The sequence below is a fragment of the Mauremys reevesii genome, linkage group 19, assembly GCF_016161935.1.
Source record: "Mauremys reevesii isolate NIE-2019 linkage group 19, ASM1616193v1, whole genome shotgun sequence".
NCBI lineage: Eukaryota > Metazoa > Chordata > Testudines > Geoemydidae > Mauremys > Mauremys reevesii.
In genome coordinates, this window is record NC_052641.1 from 14,606,094 (window position 1) to 14,627,725 (window position 21,632).

Sequence of the window (21,632 nt, forward strand, 5' to 3'; positions counted from 1 at the left end):
ATTTTCAATACCTGGCTCTTGGTCTCAGTTTTTTCCCTCCCAAAGAAATAAAAGGGAGGGGGGGAAATAAACCACCAGAGCTTTAATTGCAAGTGATGACTTGGTTTAACATTTAAGCAACTGCTCCAGAGAGAGGCAGAGGGGCTGTTTTAATTACTTGCAATAATTAAAAAAAAATCAGGAACCAAGGGAGTAAAGGTAGATCGTTTATAACACACTAGGTTCACTAGGAAATAGTCTGATCCTTAACTGCTTTGTTACTTAGTTCTTTGCAAGCTAAGGATCTTTTGTACAGTTCTTTAAACAAAACTTGGGAGGCTCTTGGAACGCGTGATGGCCTCTCCATCTAGGTAGAGAGAAGGAGCTGCATTGGGTTGCTTCCATTTTGCTTTTATTTTCCTGTTTGTTTAGCAACCAGATTGCTCAACAAATCAACTGTAAGATTTTAAGGTGGTTTCACTGGTATTAAATCTACAAAAATCTGCATCTTCCAATTCTCTTTTTATAGTTCCTTCTGTTTAAAATCACACCCTACTCTCCAGAGCAGCTCCAAAATACACCTACAACTCACGATACAAAAATAAAAAATAGCCTTGGGTTCATAACTGTAGAGTTGTGAATTTATGGCTGGGGTTTGCAAAGAGTCCTAATAGATTTTAGTCCATTAAATGTCAATAAGCAACATGTAGGCATCATGTGTTATACATTAGTTTAAAATGACTTGAGCATTGATTTTAAATAGGCAATTAAACCATATTAAGTGCACCAACTTTCCTTACAAGCCTTTTTAATAACACCTCATTATTAAAAATACAGGAATTAGATAACATATTGTCTCTCTCAGATCTTGGGAACAACACAGCTAACAATATATTTGTTGCCATTTATGTTCTTTGTTTGAATTTTCTGCACTTCATTCACATAGTCAGTTTCACCTTGGTTTCTCGTTATTTTGTTTCTGGTTCTTTATGGGTTAGCTCATGTCCACATTTTGGGATTGTAAATACTGCAGGGAAATTTTTTAATTAAAAAAAATAACTATCCATTTAAATGGAAAGACACTGAACCATTTATATGAGTTTTAGGGGACTTATAAAATGTAAAACAAATGTTGAAATTCAACTACCAGACAATGTCCTTTTAATGCAGCAAATAACTACTAAATGCGGTCCATTTAGTGACCATTTTTTGACAAGCTTTTTGTCATTGTCATTTTATTTGTTTGTTTTTAGAAAAAGCAGCTCATTTACAGATCTGGGGCCTAGTCCCGCCAATCCTTACTCACACAAATAGCCCTGACAAACACAATCCAGTTCACATACACAACACTTCTGCAAACTCAGGCCCATAATGCTGCATTCGACAGGTTTACGAAGTTACAACCCTCGGGGCCGAATCCTGCACAGTGCTGAAGGCTCCTCCTGCAAGACGCAGATGGGCGCCTATCTGCATCTTTAGGCTCCTAAATACCATTGAAAATCTGCCTCCAAGCACCCTCTGCTCCTGCAAAATGTGCTTATGCCAATTGCACTGTTGGCTGAGGGAGGAGATGGCAAGGGAGAGAACGCAAATGTAACTACAGTTATCTACCACGGTTATCAAAGCTCGCCTAGGGAATCAAAACCAGGTTGTTGATTACATTCAACCCTCATTAGACAACTTGTCCCAAGGGTGAAAAATGTTTTTAAAACGCTTTGCCTTCTTCAGGTAAGGCCCAGCCCCCAACCCTTTTCCTGTGGGGCTACATGCAAAGAGCTTTGGCTCCCTCTCAGTTGCACTCTGACAGTCTGAATGGACACGAACGAAAATTGATACTCCGATAAATGTTTTCATATGGGGCACATCAGAGGAAGGAGGTCACCTTGTGTTTACTTTGTCAGTGGTTTTTCCCTTGCAAGGTTTGGTACTTTGGCCTCTTACATTTTTCCCTTTGGAGGAAAAAAGAAGAAAAAAGAGAAATTGTAACAGTTATGCCAGTTTGATATTAAAAAGCCCTCTTCCATTTGTGTAGGTTATAGACACTGATATGGAATACTGGCTGCATGTCCTGTCTGCATGGCTTTTGCTTGGGACCCAGGGATTTCTGTTATACCACGTGTATATAAAGGAGGAATGTTTCTGGTAAGCATGTATGGCAAAAAGCTATTTATTTAAATTAACAAAATATAAGTTTAACACTGATTCTGGGAGTAAAACATTCAAGGCTTTGGGACCTTGGTAGTACAGTGGGAGAGAGAATTATCACATTCCTTAATGCCTTTCACTCTGGAGAGCCAGGTTCAAAGGTGAACGAGGTCACCAAACACAAATAAAATATAGTTGGGAGTCTCCAGTGGATCTTTGGTCTCATCGGCACACATGGCAGTCTCCCAGGCCTGGCTGAGCAGAAGGTCCTGCAGGTAGCAAAGTAGTGAATAATGAGATGAGGTGACGGAGCAGCAATGGCCTGCTAATCCAATGTGCTCTGCACATCTGGGTTTGAATCCCACCTCTGGTGAATCTGGTTCTCAGATAAGATGATCTCATGGTCCCTTCTGGCCTTTTGAAGTCAAGGTGAATTGGCAGAGCTGTGAGGAGGAGCAGGTCTGGAATCGCAGAGGATGTTGCACATCGGGTCTCAGGGGCTTTGGGGTAGAGTCATGCCTAGTGGAAATTTGCCTACACTGCTTGTGGTTTTAACCAGCGTTCCCAGCCCTTCTCTTTCCTGGAGCACCGTGTTCACTCTCTGTTGTCCTGGGGAAGCACAAGTGACTCCTAAGCATCTCTGCAAGTGGTGGACAGGCTGTAACTAAGCATAGACACTCAAGCGCACTCTCTGGGAGCCACAATGGCCTTACAATCACTCCTCTTCGGAGTCCCAGGAACGTAGGCTAGAACAGACGAAGCCTTAGAGGGAAAGCCAGTCTCATGGTGCACTGTCCCCAAGGCAGAGCACTAGCTCTGTCCTTCCATCGTATGGATAAGACACATGAGCTGGCTCAATCCTAGGCCCCTTCCCGCCATTCTCATAGGTCATTCTTGCCTTGTCTCACCTTCCCAAAGGTCAATCAGGGGCCGTGCAAGGCTAATGCGTCTGCTCTGAACTTCGGAAGGGAGAGCCAGCCGACTCCTGCTACCTCAGAATCTATTCTCAGAGCCCCTCGCTGTGTTTCGAGTTCCAGGGGTGGGTTACGCTGACCCAGCAGCTAGGAGGTCAGAAACACCAGAGCCCATTGCAATGTTGGGACCATCTAGTCCTTGGCCCGCATTTTGCATGCCCAGGACTTGCTTGGACTGCGCCACGGTCGGTTGGGCTTCCTAAGTGCTTCCCTGTCCACCACCACCGCAGCGTCACAGCATCCCTCGCTGCTCAGGCAGTGTGATGGGCGGGCTGGAGTCACTCACGTGGCCAGCTGCCTCTGCTCACATGAGCCAGACTGAAGCCAGCAACACCGTTGCTGTTTCCTCTTCTCCCAGCAGCCACACAGCCTGGGGCACATCACGTGTCCTGGTGAGATAGGAGGGGGTGAGAAGGGCAGAGGCACATTCACTCTTGTCCGCCCCCACCAAAACACCAGCATCTTATGTCCATCCCTGACCTTGCCCCATGGCTGTGTCTACGCTGGCACTCTCTGGGAAATCTCACCACTGTGCTAGCCCCAGTGCAATTGATGTAGACCAGCCATTCTCACCGGCATGTCAGCTGGACCGGCTCTGTGCCTGAGCGGGTCTGTGTCAATTCCTGGCTCCCAGTCCTCTGCTCATACCTCTAGGAAACACCTCTGGTGGTGGCGCTTCCATCCCTGGCCGTTTTAAAATGAAGAGTGGATGTTTTTTCTAAAAGAACTGCTCTAGTTCATACGGGAATGATTGGGGGGAAGTCCTATGGACTGAATTACACAGGAGGTCAGACAAGATTATCACAGGGGTCCCTCCTGGCCTTGGAATCTGTGAATCCAATCTCTCTCCATCGTAGATTTATAAATATCCTGGGAGAAGTTCTGCTCCTATTGACCTCAGTGGCAAAACTCCCATTGACTTGAATGGGGCCAGGATTTCCCCTGCATTGAGGGGGCATGTGGCTTCAGGGGGAACGGGGGTATAAACCCCCATGAACCCCTGACATTTGGGGTAGGTCTGAAAAATAATACGGTGCCTGTTTCCTTTCCCTGTCCCCATTTGATATAATCCGATGCTCTCCCAGTTTGCAGGAAGCACCGATGGGTGTGCTGGAGGTCTGCTTTCCAACACCTGCCCATTAAAGCGCTGTTTCCCCCTGTAACCACTGTCTTTCTTTTGTGGATTCCTTATCATCAGCTAAACAAGGCTTTGGTTGAACCTAGAAACAGTTAAAGGGGCTGGGTTTTGAAGAGATACGAGCCACTTATTAAAATGAATGTTTTACAATAAATCTGGCAAGAGGCCACCGACCTCAAATGAAAACCAGATTGAAGGACAGCGACTCCGTGCGCAGAGTGAGGGTTTCCAGCATGCGTGTTTGCGCCCGCCGAGTTGTCCTCACAGACTGTGCGGGCTGGACGACACCCAGGCACTCGCCCTCCCCCCCCCGTGATCTTCTCTACGTCACCAGCCAAGAGTTTCAAAAGCGAGTTCAGGCGCCTCCACTTTGCGGGGGGGGGGGGGGGGGTTGAGTCGAGACACCCAAAAGGGGCCTGAGTCACAGAGGGTGGGTGCTCTGGATGTTCTGAACATCAGGGGCCTTTAAAGCGTTTCAGGTTGCGCACCAAAAATCCCTGAAAATCTTGGCCTTTAACCGGAAAAGCACAGTCCCGGTGCCAGGCAGTGAGGCTGAGGCTGTACGTACTGCAGTGGCAGTGCAGGGCTACAGGGAACTATCCTAGTGGAGGGGAGTATATGTTAGTACCTGGATGGCAGCTTGTACTTGGCAGTCTCCCTAATGCAATTAGGTCTCTGCTTTAACCTGGAGGGGCAGTGTTGGATTTCAATGCCAGATGCCCCTCTGGACTGGTTTGCCGTGGGCTTCTCCCTATAATGCCTATTACATTTCAAAAGACCATGCTTTTGGGAGGGGTGGGAGCACTGTGCCGGGGCCCCTGGATGGAAGCCAGGGCTTTGCATAATAGTCTTACTATGCAACGCATACTGGATTTATTTTTGATATGCAAAATCTTTGCCAACTATTGACATCCTACTGGGGTGAGGGACCCACCGATCTCTATCCTGTCAATAGCAATGTGGTCTGGGGTGGCTAGTTGTACTGCTTGTCTATTCAAATTTGAAACAGGAAGAAGTTAAATACAAAAAGTAACATTAAAATATACTGTAGCCGATGGCAGTGTGGTCTAGTGGATAGAGCAGCAGACTGGGACTCAGGAGAGCTGGTTTCTAGTCCCAGCTCTGCCATTAAATTGCAGGACACATAGGCCAACAGGTTCAAACCAGGGCACTTGGCATTAAGCATTTAGGTCTCCGTCCTGCAATGACCTAAGTGTGAGCCGATCCTGGCACCCATGTGGTGCCCCATTACAGTCAGCGGGTGCAGAATTCGGCCTTCATGGAGCTCATGGCGGTTTGGAGCTGTTGGCCAAGATCTACAAAGGGATTTAGGCTCCTCAAGCATTGACATCAGTGGGAGTTAGGCACCAAAATCCCTTCAAGCACCTGGGCCTTCAGTACTTACATTTAATTGACTTCTGGGGAGGGGAGGGGCTATGGGTGCTTGGCCCCTTTAAAAGTCAGACTACTTAGTTAAGGGCCTCAATATGGACTGTGGAGAGGGGAGCATAAATATAGACACCTGAGTTTGTAAATGTTGCCATTGACCAGTGTCTCCGTTTCTCCAGTAAGTACATTTCTTAGCCACTTACAGAAAAGAGCTTCCCAGTAAAATAACCGAGAGATTTCAATGGAGCGTGTCCGCAAAACAGCAAAGGCTTCCATTTTCAGTGATTCAGTGAGGAGACCCTTATTAACAGTAATTAACACCTCCGTTCACTCCCCACACACCACAGGTCACCCCTCATGTCAGGGGATCACGAGAAGGACGTTAGTGCCTCTGCAGTTTTGGAGGGAGACTCACAGGCCAGGCTACAGTGGCCGAGCTCTGAAGCCCCCATGCCAACGATAGGATGACAAGGGCAGACTTTGGCTGTGATCCCACATGCACCTGGATTCTGTACGGGTGGGAATGTTGTCAAGAATGAAAGCAGCCAACTGGGTCCTATTCCCACTTTGCTCCTTGTCTTATTAGGCAAGTCACTTCTCTGTCCCTTGATCTCTCCACCTGTGAAGTGGAGACAATAACACAACACCCACCCCGCAGAGCTGCGGGGCTAATGCAATGCAGAGAGGCTGCGAGGTTGAGCTCCTTGAATAGTAGCTGCAGGGGAAGTACAATGTACCATGATTATGTACACACACGCACAGGGCGGCGGTGATAGCATAGACTCTGAGACAGAGCTGCAACCAGGCCTCCTTTATTAAGAGTCGGAATCGATCATACTTACTCACAGCAGAAGCCATTCCCACATCTGTTAACTATCACCGGCGTTGTCATTCTCTCGCTCAGCTATTTTTTTCCCTTACTAATTTTAAAACTTAAGAAGCAAGACATAACGTACCGCATAAAACGTGTTAGCAAGACAAGGAGACTAAATTAGTCCCAGGTGGGTCAGTCTGGGCCTGTTTCCAGGGGCCCGGTTGTAACAGCAAGGCATCCCGGTAAGTAACGCGCGGAGCTGACAGGGTGCAGGAGAGACCACGAGTAGGTTCCCTTCCACCATGAGATTGTCTCCTGGCCTGGAGACTAAGGAGAAACCCATCAGCAAGTTGCTCTGCACCCTGTGAGCGTTCATTTTATAAGGGATGTGTGGAGGCCCTTTTGGTGGTCCAGCGTGCTTTGCAGCAGGGGCTGGCAATTACTCTGGACAACTAAACTGAAGTTCCCGCCCACATCCATCCACCCTTTTGTACTTGGGCTGATCCGTCCTTTCACACTGTCCGTCGGTGCCTTGGTCAAGGTGATAGCGGCCAGCACCGCCCTACAGAAACGGAGGCTCCTTTCGGAGGACTTGTTCCAGTTTGGTCAGCAACAGGCAGTAGCTGTTTTTTATTATTATTATTATTATTAATCTTCCTTCTCCAGCAAGAAGAGCTAAAAGGGGCACAAAGGTCTAGTGAACATAGGAGGGGTCCGGAGAGCTGGATTTTCTTTCAAGCTCTATCACTGACTTCCTCTGTGACCATGGGCAAGTCATAGACCCAGAGGACTGGAAGGGACCTCGAGAGTCACCTAGCCCAGGCCACGGCACTCATGGCAGAACTAAGTATTATCTAGACCATCCCTGACAGGTGATTGTCTAACCCGATCTAACAAATTTCCAGCGATGGAGATTCCACAATCTTCCTGGGCATTTTATTCCAGTGCTTCACCACCCTGACAGTTAGGAAGGTTTTTCCTAATGATCAACCTAAACCACCTTTGCTTCTTACCCTATCCTCAGAGGTTAAGGAGAATAATTTTTCTCCCTCCTCCTTGTAACAACCTCTGATATACTTGAAAACTGGTATCATGTCCCCCCTCCGTCGTCTCTTCTCCAGACTAAACAAACCCAGTTTTTTCAATCTTCCCTTGTAGGTTGTAGTTTCTAGATCTTTAATCATTTTTGTTGCTCTTCTCTGGACTTTCTCCAATTTGTCCACATCTTTCCTGAAATGTGGCGCCCAGAACTGGACACAATACTCCTGTTGAGGCCTAGTCAGCACAGAGCCGAGCAGAAGAATTTCTTCTCATGTCTTGCTTACAACACTCCTGCTAATACATCCCAGAATGATATTTGCTTTTTTTGCAATAGTGTTACACTGTTGACTCACATTTAGCTTGTAATCCACTATGACCCCCAGATTCCTTCCCGCAGTGCTCCTTCCAAGGCAGTCATTTCCCATTTTGCATTTGTGCAACTGATTGTTCCTTCCTAAGTGGAGTACTTTGTCTTTGTCCTTATTGAATTTCATCCTATTTACTTCAGACCATTTCTCCAGATCATTTTGAATTTTAATCCTATCCTCCAAAGAACTTACACCCCTTCCCAGCTTGGTATTGTCCGCAAACCTTATAAGTGCACTCTCTATGCCACTGTCTAAAGCATTAATGAAGATATTGAACAGAATCGGACCCAGAACTGATCCCTGCGGGACCCCACTCAATATGCCCTTCCAGCTTGACTGTGAACCACTGATAATGACTCTCTGCCAACCAGTTATGCACTCACCTTATAGTAGCTCCATCTAGATTGCATTTCTTTAGTTTGTTTATGAGAAGGTCATGTGAGACAGTATCAAAAGCCTTACTAAAGTCAAGATATACCACGTCTACCACTTCCCCCCATCCACAAGGCTTGCTAAGAAAGCTATTAGGTTGGTTTGACAGGATTCGTTCTTGACAAATCCATGCTGACTATTACTTATCACCTCATTATCTTCTAGGTGTTTGCAAATTGATTGCTTAATTATTTGCTCCATTACCTTTCTGGGTACTGAAGTTAAGCTGATTGGTCTGTAATTCCCCAGGTTGTCCTTATTTCCCTTTTTATAGATAGGCACTAGATTTGCCCTTTTCCAGTCCTCTAGAATCTCTCCCATCTTCCATGACTTTTCAAAGATAATTGCTAATGGCTCAGAAACCTCCTCAGTCAGCTCTTTGATGTATTTCATCAGGCCCTGGTGACTTGAAGGCATCTAACTTGTCTAAATAATCTTTAACTTGTTCTTTCCCTCTTTTAGCTTCTGATCCTGCCTCATTTTCACTGGCATTCACTGTGTTAGACGTCCAATCGCTACTAACCTTTTTGGTGAAAACTGAAACAAAAAAGGCATTTAACACTTCTGCCATTTTTACATTTTCTGTTATTGTTTCCCCTCACCCTTTGAGTAATGGGCCTACCCTGTCCTCGGTCTTCCTCTTGCTTCTAATGTATTTGTAGAAAGTTTTCTTGCTACCCTTTATGTCTCTACCTAGCTTAATCTTCTTTTGTGCCTTGGCGGTTCTAATTTTGTCTCTACATGCTTGTGAATCCTGGGGCTCACCAGAATGAACAGTCTGCCTCCCTCAGATGAGGGAGGGGGCCACAGGCCCAGGGATGAACTAAAGACAGAGGACAACAAATGAAAATACAGGGACAGGAGTGAAGGGCATAGGTACAAGATGATGGACTCAGAAGTGACCAGAGAACCCTAGACCAAGCCCTCTGCTCTGCAAAGGAGTCTCTGGTGGAATTAGCCAGCAGCCTGATGCCCTCTATTTGCAGAGCAAACTGCAGCCAGGCATGGCTTGCGCATATCAGCCTGCCTTAGCACTGGCGTGGAGGGATTCACTCTGTGTGTCAGAAGCATTTGATCTCCATGGGCCATTCAGCCCTTGGCTTCTCTCCTGAGGCTGCCAAATAATGTCTGCTGCAGTCGTGAGTTAGTGAGACGCTAGACTGAGATCGCCAGGCCACTCATGGAGGAGTTATGGATTGCTAGCAGCCTGCACCCGCATTTGAACAGGCGACCTAGCGCTGAAAGGCCTTATAGCGCATTAACCTCGGTGAGCCTCCCAGGTTTCCCCTTTGTGAAATGAGGACGATACCTCCCAGTTTAAGTAGTTAACATTTGGGAAATGCTTTGAAGATGAAGAGCACATTAAAATTGCTAAGTGCTGCTGGCATCACGCCACTGCATACAGGATTATTTATTATATATTTCTACTACAGTAGTGTCTAGAGCCCCAACCAAGGCTTGTGTGGTTGCCTTGATTAGTTTATAGTCTAAATAAACAAGCATTCCCCCAGCCCTCCCCCCACTCTCCTGTTTTACAGATGTGGAGCTGAGGCACTGCAAGCTTAAGTGACTTGCCAAAGTCACACACACACAATGCGTAGCAAAGCCAAGAACAGCACACACAGCTCCCACGTCCTAGGCCAGTGCCTTAACCGCAAGACCATCACTCCTCCCCTAGAAAGAGCTTCATAAACGCGCACAAATAACCGCCCAGCATTACAGTGTCATTAAGGTTCCCCGAATGAAGCACATTCAACCAGGAGAGCTAGAGTGAAGGTCTGTCTCTCACCCACCCACATCCCTCCTTCCCTCTCTCCCATGTCACGCAATTCATTCACAAAGCTGTCAAGAAGAAAGAAATCTCCCCCCCTCCCCCCTGGGTGAGCTAAGGACAGCTTGAATTTTGACTCTCCCTTCTTGTGTGGGTTAAAGCCAGATCCTCGGTGCAACTTTAACGTCATTTCTTTTCTTTTGTGGTTTAATTTCCGCTGCAGCTCCATCTGCCTTAAAACTGTAGGAGCTTCGACACAATAGACCCAAGAGGCTGCGTTAGAGCCATCACAGTCTATTGTGCAAGTGTGTAATTACAGACTCTTTCGAACACACATGATTCCCTTGGCAGCTTATGAAAGCTCTCCTCCGGGTTGTAGTGACCCACATAGTGTTGGCCGCAGGAGGGAGTTTTAGTTTGCAGATCACTGGCTAAGACAGCAAACTTTAACTACGGGCAGACAGTCCAAAAGCTAGAAATCTTTATGCAACAGTCATTGTCACAGAGCACGGCGTGTGTGCTCTTGCCTGTTGTTATAAATGCAGTAACAAAAGCCTGCTTTACAATGGGGAGTTGCTCTAATTGCAGTTAAACCTGCTTTAAGCTACAGTTTGCACCAGTGCCACTTTCTCCCACTCTGCTGGTACAAACCGTAGCTTTGGGCCCACTAGGGGTCTGTGCTGGTGCAGCTACAGCAGTGTCTTAGGATGGACGGCACGTTCCCACGTGGACAAGGCCTCAGAGCCGACGAGGGGGAGGAAGCCAATACAAATTACCAGGGCCTGGTGGTCCGGAAGGGAGCCTGGGGTCCAGAAGGGGGCCCGGGGCCCGGCTACCCTGGCTTCATCGGCTCTGTTTACCCGGTCTACCCTTGCTGGGGGGGCCTGAAAAATTTTTTTTCACCTGGGCCCGCTCCCGCTCTCGGCGGCCCTACCTCAGCCTTTCCCAAAGGTCTTTTCAGAGTCCAGAACTCATTAACATTATGGTTGAGTCACATTCAATGTTTCATTTAGGCAAAAGAACAGGTTGCTTCTAGGGCCTCTGTTCAAATCCTGTCCTGAGCGGCAGTGACAGGACGTTGCTAGGTGATGACTCTTCACTGGCTTGTGTGACATGTGCTTGTCTCAGCCGAGATCCCAGTGGGCAAGTGGCTGCAGTGTGCACATACACACACTCACACACACACACACACACACACACACTCTCTCTCTCTCCGAACTGGCTGGCTGATTGGCAGTTTCAGCAAGGACTGGATGGGCTGAGAAGATGGAATTATCATCTTGCCCTTGAGAGTCGGCCTGCTCAGGGCAGCGTGGGAGAATTTTGCCCTGTGCGATACCGGTCCTGCGGGAGGACTTTTTCCTCCATAGCTGTCTTCCAGTTCCTTCCCCTCCTGAATACCACGTCCACCCCATTGAAGAGGGGACCAAACCAAAACACCAGGCCCACATGCCCCCAGGCCTGGCGGGAGAAGCGATCAAACCTTATTTCAATATTCCTCCTTCCTTCAACCTTTCCCCTCTCACTGAGGCCCTGGCAGCCACTCACGTTGAGGATCATTCGCCCTTACTATTCATTGTTGGTTATTTACATTGCAGTAATGCCTAGGGGCACCAATCATAGACCAGGAGCCCATTGTGCTACATACCCTACAAACACTAAGACAACCCCTGCCCAGAAAGCTGGGGAACCCTGTTGACTCTACATCCTGTACACCTGTGGGGTTTGCCCCGGACAAGGCAGGGCATTCTCTCCCCAGCTCAAAGCATACGGGGTAACATTTTTAAAAAATGTCTAAGGTGCAGAGCTTCAAAGATATTTAGGCATCCAACTCCTTGTGAAAGTCAAAAGAATAATAATAAAAATGTATGGAGATATACCTGTCTCATAGAGCTGGAAGGGACCCTGAAAGGTCATGGAGTCCAGCCCTGTGCCTTCACTAGCAGGACCAAGTACTGATTTTGCCCCAGATCCCTAAGTGGCCCCTTCAAGGATTAAAACTCACAACCCTGGGTTTAGCAGGCTAATGCTCAAGCCACTGAGCTATCCCTCCCCCCAAAGACAGATGTGGGAGCCTAAGTCTCTTAAACAGTTTTGATCGTCCCCACATCTCATTGCCTCCTCTCCAGCGCTCCAAGCCCAGGCAGCTCCGGGCAGTAGAGAGAAGAGTCCTTCTGGCTATTCAGCATGCTCCCCCTGCAGCTACACGCCCAGTCCTTTGTATTTACTGATTCTCCTCTCCCCTGTTGAGCAGACCCTCCTAGACACTTCAACAGGGACACTTTATTCCCTGCTAACTCGCCTTCCCCATTGGGTAAACATGGGAGGGAGACTCAACTACTTCCGCTGACGGAAGCGCCTTGCCCTGCCCAAAGGCCTTTGTTTGTGCCCTGGCCTCATCTAGATCAGCACAGCTCTGGGGCAAGCAGCTGTTTTAGTCTAAAAAGTGCGGCTGTGGAAACAGCTCAAACCACTGCGATTCCGTAGGTCCTGCCTAGCGTTAATGTTAAAAAGAATATCAGCAGTATTGTAACTTAACAGTCAGGGGCTAGATCCTCAGCGGGGGTTGATAAGTGTAGCTCCATTGAGTTTGGGAGAGCTATGCTGATTTACACCAGCTCTTGGTCTTTGTTATTTGGATTGCGATCAAGCCTAGGAGCCCAGTCACGGCACAGGGCTGTGCTAGGAGCTATACAAACCCATAACAAAAAGACCGTCCTTTCTCCAGAGGGATTACAGTCTAAATAATTTCTGTTCATAGGGCCCAACCCATCTACCTTTAGTCACTCAAGCAGCCCTACTGAAGTAAATGGGCTTATTCCCAATTCATGTGAGTAAGGAGGCCAGGTTCAGAGTCTTTTAGTTACACTGGTAGAAATCCAAATTAGGTCCATTTAAGTCAGTGGAATTGCTGTAAGTGACACGGTGTAAATTCAGAGCAAGATTTGGTCCCTAGACTGCAGAGCCCATCATCCAGTTGTGAGCCAGGTGAAATCAGGGGCACTCTGCATTGGGTAAGTCCCCCTCCCAGCAAGTTTTCAAGCAAGTTTGCAGAATAAAATGAGGGGTGGGAAGAGTCCAGCCAGTCCCTTCTCCTGGCTAATGCTGGATTGTTCTCGAAATCATAACGTACCAGACAACGGAGCTTCTGCCACTGCCCTGGGATCATACACAGCTCATTGGCAGGACGCTTCTCCTCATACATTGTCCTGCCTTAATTTCATCCTAAACTGGACACCTCTAGCCCTCAGTCCTCTTTGGTGTTCATGCCCTTCAAATACGTTACCTTGTTACCTATCATCTAGTGTGGAATCCTACCTACAGAAGTAAAATGCGGCTGCTTTCCCATTTTGGTCTATTAGAGCCATCTAGTGCAGACATCTCTGTGGCCAGGATTCACAGGATGGTGTCACAAATTGCAGGAGATATGGTCCTTCCCTTCCAGAGTGGTTCTGCCCCTGGCACCCATATAAACATCTGATCTGCCCGACCAGCACGATGGGCCTGAACCAAACCCCTCGGTGTGAATGTCTTGCACACCCAAAATGGGCAATCGTGCACCACGTGCACACATAAGGATCTGCATGTGCATCTTTTGGGGGCACAATTCTGGGGGTTCCTTTGAAGCCCGAGGGGATACACATAACACCCACATATCTACGTAGGCTTTTGGGCATCCCCACTGGAGTAGAGACCCTGCCTCCTAACCCACTTGCACACTTCCCACACACCACAGCAAGGTCTGTGGCAGCGAAGGGCTGGGCTGGGTGGTTTCTGACCGGTGCAGGCTGCAGCTTCATAACCATAAACTCCGCTGCTGCTGCCTGTCAGTGACTGGAAGGGAAAGACCCTCAGGCTCACGGGACAGGTTTGGCCTCCTTTTGGGTCCCGGCTTTCGCTGCTCTTTTTAAACAGACATTTCCCCCCAGCAAAACTGGCAGCCTGTAAAAACGTGTCAGTGTTTCAGTTTTTTCACAATTAATGAGGTGAAACATCCTCGGAAACATTTGGCTGACGCTGTAACGTTGCTACAGTAGCGGAGATCTGCTCCCCCTCCCCCAAACTTTTCATGGACTCCACTTGCGCTGGGGAAGTTTCCGTAGGATTCAGCAGTTCTTCAGCCTCTCCCCCCCTTCCACACGCACTTTGCTTGGCTCCATCCTGAGCCTGGGCCCTTCCACAATGAGCTCGCGCGTTGCTCTTTGTTTGAAAACTCACCACAGAGTGGAAAAAGCCGGAGCGGCAAGCGGGCTGGTTATTGATATGGGAGCCAAGTCTCGGGGCTTCTTGCATATTTCCTCCTGCCGGGTGGTTTTACTCCATTTCTTAACAGCGCCACATGCCTTCAACCCGACGCCGCTGTTGATGGCCAAAGCTTCTCCCTAGTAGCTGTTGACCGACAGCGCCAACTGTACACCTATTGGGATGATTATTCCCCCCCGCTCCATCCTGTGTGATGGCGAGTGACCCATTGCATCTAGCCATGGAGCGCCAGTGCCAGTGTTTGTGGCTTGGCAATGCTGCACCTGGCAGGATGCACTCAGCCAGAATATTCCACGTATGATTTATGCAACCAGCACAGTAATCGCTGCTATGAAAGCTCTCCCCTTAATCCTCAAATGCATTTCTGGAGACAGAGTAGCCCATGAGGGACGGGGCTGACTGGGGGTTGGCTTTTGGCAGGCGGGGTGGAGAAGAGGCCTGGATAAGCGTTCATTCGATAGCTAAACGTTGTTTTCCTGCTCTGCCTCGGGAGAGGTCTAAAGCCAGATCTCTGCAGAAGGAAGGTGGGGGGTGCGCTTGCATGACGACTCCATCGGCTGAGGCTTTAGCTTTCTCTCCACTCCTTAGCCACGCCCCGAAGAGAGCTCGCTAACAGGGTGTGTCTACACTGGAGCTGGGGTAGACACACCCGTCCTAGTTGCAGTCACTTAGTGTAGCTCCGGCTGCATGGGCAGTGGGACGGGCTGGCTGCCCCGTCTGAAACCCTCGGGACATACTTGGGGCAGCCAGCCCACCCCACCACCCACGCAGCTGTGGCAACACTGCTATTTTTAGCGCATTAGCTCGATCGGAGCAAGCAAGGGCCCGTGTGCCCAGACTGCAGATTACACCTGCTTTCAGCGCGGTCTGAGACGCAGAAGCAGAGAACATCCCTCTCGGCGGCAGATGGCTCCTGGGGAACGTGGGATGAGTCATTAAAAGAGAGTTCATGGCAATAGGCCTGGGAGAGCCACGTCTCACTTTCGTGAATGTCCCCGGGGACTTAACTGTGAGAGGCAGGTTCAGTCTAGAACTGCACACGCATCCCTGGCACAGCCACACAAACTAAGCTTGGCCCATGGATGCCGGCCAAATGGCGCAGCTCAAGGGGTTGGCATCACTCTATATTGCACCTGGCTACATCCGAGGTGCTTCTCTTCTTTGCAACAGCTGAGTTGCTGGTCATCTTTAGTTCTGAGCCTTAATGAGGACTCAAGACAGTGTCAGTGGTGGGTTCTTGCTTTTGGAGGTAGCTCACCTGAGCTCTTCTTTCTCAGCCATCAGAGCATTTGGCTCATTGCCCAGTGGGTCCAGATTGAACCATTCCCTTCCTTTTCTGGGTGGGTAGACGATTACCCGGAGGAGGTTAGTATTGCTGATGAAATGCACTATCACTTATTAAATATGTGTCTACCCGGCGCAATCCTGCACCACTGAAGGGAATAGGAACTTTGCCTTGGCATCAGTGGGCACAAAAATCAGGTCCTAATTGCCCAGGGCAGCTTGCTTGCGCAAAATGCAAGCTCCGCGGTGCACCTGCTCTAGTGCTGACCCAAAGCCATTGAAGTCAGTGGAATGATTCCCATTGACTTGAGTGGGCTTTGGCTCAAGCCCCGTGTCCTTGTCTGAAAACTTGTTGCATCACCTTGCACCAGCTGAATACTCAGTGGACCTCAGGGAACCCTGCTTGGGTCAGTTCATTTCACGCCAAGAAAGCGTCTTCAATTCTGGGGCCAAGAAGTGGCTTCACACCCTGAGCCAAAACAGAAAGTGGCAGCTGGGTTCCATAGAAAAAACCATTCTATTCTCTCTCTTTGGGAAGGCAGTGTGACCTAGTGGATAAAGCACTAGACTGGGCTCCAGGAGACATGTGTTCTACTCCCCCTCTGACCAGCTGTGTGAGGCTGAGCGTCTGCTCCTGCCTTGTCTATCTAGTTTGTAAACTCTGGGGGCAAGGGCTGTCTCTCACTGTATGTACAGTCCCTGGCACAATGAGGCCCTGATCTCAGCTAAGGCCTCTAGGTGCTACAGCCATACAAATAATTTAAAAAAATCTCACTCCCTTGGCCTGCTCCTGCTCTGACTGAAGTTAGCCAGAGTATTGCTTTGACCTGAATGGAGCAGGTTTGGACCTCATCCTGCAAGGTGCTGAGCGAAGTCAATGGGAGTGGAGGGTGCACAGAGACACTCAGCACCTTGCAGGATCAGGCCCAGTGTCAGCAAACTGATGCATCTTAATTGCTTCCCACCCCTCACCAAATCCTTCTGTGGCAGACAGTTGTGCATTCACGGTCCGGGGGCGGGGGCAGATATTTCTTCTGTTGTATTTTTCAGTCTATAAGATGGAAAGCAGGTCCCAGCCCAAATAGCCAGCTTGGCTATACAAATGCAGTCAGCTTTCCAAACTAGCAGACAGTTCAAAGCACAGACACCAGCATAGTGCACAGACGTAGTGCACAGACGTAGCATAGTGCACAGACGCTGCACTCGGGTGTCAGCCTGCCCATACTTTTGCAATCTTGTATTTGTATTGTGTAACGCAGGCCAAATTCAATAAAAGGAATCATTGAAAACAACATCACAGAGGCAAGCGCAAACACTTTCAAAAGTCAGGGCTTCCAATTACCTCTCAAGCACAATAGCCTTGTTGACATAATTTGTAGAGATTAAATGTTTTTGTAGAGTATTTGGTTCCTATCATTTCCATGACTGTCTAATGGGAAATTCAGTGCAGTCTAGTGGTTAGACCAGGGGACTGAGCACTTGGATGCCTGGGTCCTATTCCCAGATGACTCATGCTGTGACCTTCAAAAAGTCTCTCTCTGCCTCACTTTCCTCCCCTCTGTAAGACCCAGTTCAAGAAAGCACATGAGTTAAGTCCGTCCCTATTCAAGAGAGCACCATAGCATGTGTTTGGTTTTAAACACAGCAGGTTTCAAGTTAAACAAGTGCTTAAGTGTTGTCCTGAATAGGAATACTTTCCTGAGCCACAATCTAAAATGGGGGTGATACTATTTAGGAAGTTTGGAGTTGCCTAGTGGTTAGAGCCGATGACTTGGCATCAGAACTCCAGATTCTGTTCCCAACTGATTTGAAATGCGACTTGCAACAAATGACCATACCTCTTTGTGGTCAGTTCCCCCCTTTTCCTCCCTCCTGGGGAGGAATTATGATGAATTAACATCTGTAAAGTGCTTTGAGTTCCTCAGATGAAAAGTGCTGGCAAGAAAGACGATTATTAGTGTTCAAGGGGGAGGGAAAGGACACAGAAAAATAACTGCAGCCCCTGGATCATTTACTCCACAGATTAATCCAAAGGGAAACATTTAAAATAGATTTTGTGATTTAAGGAATAAGTTAAACAATTGCACATGAAATCTAGGTGGACGTCATTGGTGTAGTTCTTTTGGTTTCCCTAGAGTATATAATGGCAGGCCACATATGTACTGAGAAAGACCATGGGAGAAATGAAAGACTTTGTTTTTCCAAAGGATTTCTTGGCTGTAAAAGCCCTCCGCTGCCCTGCGGCTTCCCTGATTAAGGCCCAGTGTTAATTTGTTAAATCCACATCAAGTGGCCGGAGAACCAGTTGTTTATTTTTGCTAATTCAGCTGGCTGAGATCAAATTGGGGTTTTATTTGGTAAGGATAAATGTTAATTAATAAAAGCTATTTATTTGGTTAGAGCTGGCCGCAGCCTTGGGGTCATATATGCCGTGATCATTATTTCAAACAAAACAAACCCAAAACGTCTCTCAACAGTTTGAAAAAGGCACAAACTTAGAGGGCTGAATTTATTTGTTTTAGGAAGAATTTACAGTTAATTCCCTCCAGGCTATTTCAAACCTTAAATTATACGGAATCAGGGGGAAAAAAAAAAGCCTGGGATGGGAGGGAGAGAAGTGGGAGGAAGAAAGGGAGGGGAAGTGACTGTAGAGGAGATTTGATCATGTGGCTGGGTGAAAAATATAAAGCTTAAAAAGGTCTTTGGCAAACTGTCCACAAATAAATGGAACGTGTGAAATAATTTAATGGCAGAAAACTGCTCCGCTCCAGGTTTTTACATTGCAACGCAATAGGGCGAGATGTAACTTTAGCTTTTAGAGATGTGGGTCTGATCTGACCAGGCCAGAGATGCACGAGGAGGAGTGTTATGTATTCACCACCAAATCACAATTGTTTAAGGGTCGAAGCTGCTGTACGGGGAATGGGCTGCAGGTAGCGAGGAAGGGGATGTGTAGTTAAAGCAATCAGAGAGCATGTGGCCAGAAGGGACCACCCCACCATCTAAGTCTGACCTCCTGTATGTCACGGACCACCAGCACCCACCACCCAGCGCCTGCACACCAAGCAGAACTAGACTGAAATAGGAACAGAGGGAGTCTGCAGACGAGAAGAGTGAGGGGGAATTTGATAGCAGCCTTCAACTACCTGAAGGGGGGTTCCAAGAGGATGGACCTAGGCTGTTCTCAGTGGTGGCAGATGGCAGAACAAGGAGCAATGGTCTCAAGCTGCAGTGGGGGAGGCCTAGGTTGGACATTAGGAAACACTATTTCACTAGGAGAGTGGTGAAGCACTGGAATGGGTTACCTAGGGAGGTGGTGGAATCTCCATCCTTAGAGGTTTTTAAGGCCCAGCTTGACAAAGCCCTGGGTGGGATGATTTAGTTGGGGTTGGTCCTGCTTTGAGCAGGGGGCTGGACTAGATGACCTCTTCCAACCCTGATATTCTATGATTCTATGATAGTCCCTGGTTTAAATGTCAGCTTTTCCTATGTTAAGGAGGCCAGCCAGTGTCTCTCGCACTGCTCCCCAAAGCCAGGGGACAAGGGGCGCACTCCTGCTCTGAGCTGGACTCCCCCCACTCGGCCTTATTTTAACCCCCAGGCTCATTTCTCTCCCTAGCCCACAGCTGCAGACCCATTCTACAGGCGCTACTGTAGCACTGTGGCTGACTGTTGCAGCACCCCACCCCAGCAGGGGGTCCCAAAACTTTCCCTAAGCAGTAGGGCACCAGGAGCTGCCGTGGAGCTACGCTTAGCAGCACACCGTGATCAGAACCCCTGCATTCAGGGCCTTGCCTGAGTGGCAGGATTAGGCCTTAAATAAACCCGATGGCTAGTTTTCAGGTATCCATCCCCTGTTGACTTAAGGTAGCTCAGCCCCTGCGAAATGAGGCCATTCCCCCTTAGATTGATCTCAGAGCAAGAACTAGGGGAGGCAGTTTGCACTTGGAAGGTGCAGAAAAGCACCGAGGGTCGTACATTCCATTACAAAAATCTCCCCTTTCCGCACAACGTGACGCTGGCCAGGTGCCCGGTTTTCAACCGAAAAGTCCGGTCGAAACGGGGACCTGACAGTGTCCGGTCAGCTGTACTGACTGGACACCTAAAGTCTGGTTACTGTGGGTGGGGGAGCTGCTGGGTCATCACCCGTGCCAGTCCGACTCAGCCGGGGCCACCTCCTACCAGCGTGGGGTGGCTGCAGCTCCCAACCCCAGCAAAGCAGGTGAGTCCCTCCTGACCTGGGCAGGGGGATGGGAGGGGAAAAGCAGCGAGCTAAGAGGAGTGGATGGGGGCAGGGCGTCAGGGGGAAGGGGCAGGGCAGGGGAGGTTCCGGCACTCCTGCTGGAGGGTCCGGTTCTTAAATATTACCAAGTTGGCAGCCCTAGTGAGGCCTACAGGAATAGTACACTTGCCTGAATGAAAGGGAATTGCCACCTCTCCCCGAATATGAGCACTCCTCTCCCATGGCACAGGGACATTCCATGTAGATTAATTGAGACATTCCACTCATTGAGTTCCAGCATGTAAACGGATGTAATTTCAATGCAAATCAAAATAAATAATAATAATACATTCAGATTGCCTGGATCACGGCTGCCTTGAGCTCATGAATCCCTCGTGAACAACAGTCATAAATCAAATCTGAAACCTTGGTGGAAAGGTAGGGAAAATTCCCTTTCTAATGGCACATAGTACAACTTTCTACTGCTGATAGCCTAAAAGGAGTTCAAGGGTTAAAATCCCTCACTACGTATATATTTAACCATGACCCAGATTTGCTGTAATACCTGGCTTTCTAGTCTCAACTCAGCAAATAATTATTAAAGAAAACTGCTAGGAGCACAGATGAGAAGTGCAAACTCAGCAAAGCTGCCTTCAGCTGCTTAGAAAATGAACATCGGAATACTGCCTTTGGGCCTGATCCTGCAGCCTCAGTGACTCCGAACAGGCATGTTCCCTGGGTAAGGAATGCAGGATCAGGCCTGTATTTTGACAGAGCAGTTTTCCTACAAGCCACAGGTCGGAACCTGCTCTCACTGAAGCTAAATGATAATGTACATAGACGTCGGCGGGACAAGGACCGGACTGTCTCACATGCGTTACGGGGTTGCCTGGTAGAATCGCAGTGTTAAGTAAAGAACGGCCAGGACCACGACAAAGGAAGAAGAGGCAAAGGAGAAAAGTGAGGCTATCAAATGGGATGATCAAGATTAATTTAAGAAGAGGACCAGAAGGGCTGTGATTTCCAAAGGAGCCTTAGAGGGTTAAGCCCCAAAGTAAAATGTTCAGAAGCACCTGATGTCTACACAGCATATTGTGGTGCGGGTAGGTGCAGCCGTTCTAGCTTTAATCTAGCTAGTATGGGTAACAAGAGCCGTGGAGACGTGGCAGCATGGGCTTCCGCACCATCTAGCACCCGGACCACAAGCCTGTCAGGGAACATGGGGACACACACTGGTTGCTAACTCATACTGAAGCCTGTTTCACCATGTCTACGCTGCTACTGTTACCCGTGCTAGCTAGATTAACATTAGTGGTATGTCTGCCATGCTACAGTCACACCTTCACTTGCAGTATAGCTGTACCCTAAGAGACTTGTAAGCCTGACTGAGGCACCTGGGAAGCTAAGTCCCATTAACTTTCCAATGAAACTTTGGCTCCTAAGTTTCTAAGTCCCTTTTTGAAAAATGAGACTTAGGCTCCTAAATCACTTAGGTGACTTTGAACATTTTATCCCATTTTCTCTAACAAGCTTGAAAATCCCAGCTCAAGTCCTTTGGAATAATTTACTATTTGGATGAGATTTTTCAAAAGCCTCTAAGTGACTCAGGAATACAAGTTCTACTGAAAGCCAACGTCCATTGGGCGCTTTTGGAAATTCCAGCCTTTATCGTTAACATACCCCAGCGATGAGGGGGCTAGATTTAGTGTTAAACAGGCAACAAGGTTCTAGTTTGTGCAATGTCTGAGACACACACACACGTTACAAAACAACAGCTTAATTCCATGTCTCGTATATTCCGTTTAACGCCAA

General features: G+C 48.2%; 2 protein-coding genes across 4 annotated transcripts in view; one reads left to right on the forward strand and one right to left on the reverse strand.

Annotated features, from left to right (window-relative positions):
* Positions 1–21,632, forward strand: part of PRRX2 (paired related homeobox 2) — a 68,763-nt gene that overhangs the window by 31,759 nt on the left and 15,372 nt on the right. The gene's annotated exons all lie outside the window — the stretch shown is intronic.
* The window catches only part of PTGES (prostaglandin E synthase), a 98,478-nt gene continuing 79,034 nt past the window's right edge, over positions 2,189–21,632 (reverse strand). For all 3 annotated transcript variants that reach the window (XR_005589966.1, XR_005589967.1, XR_005589965.1), the window contains one exon: positions 2,189–3,487. The gene's annotated coding sequence lies outside the window, so the exon portion shown is untranslated. The remainder of the gene's footprint in view (positions 3,488–21,632) is intronic.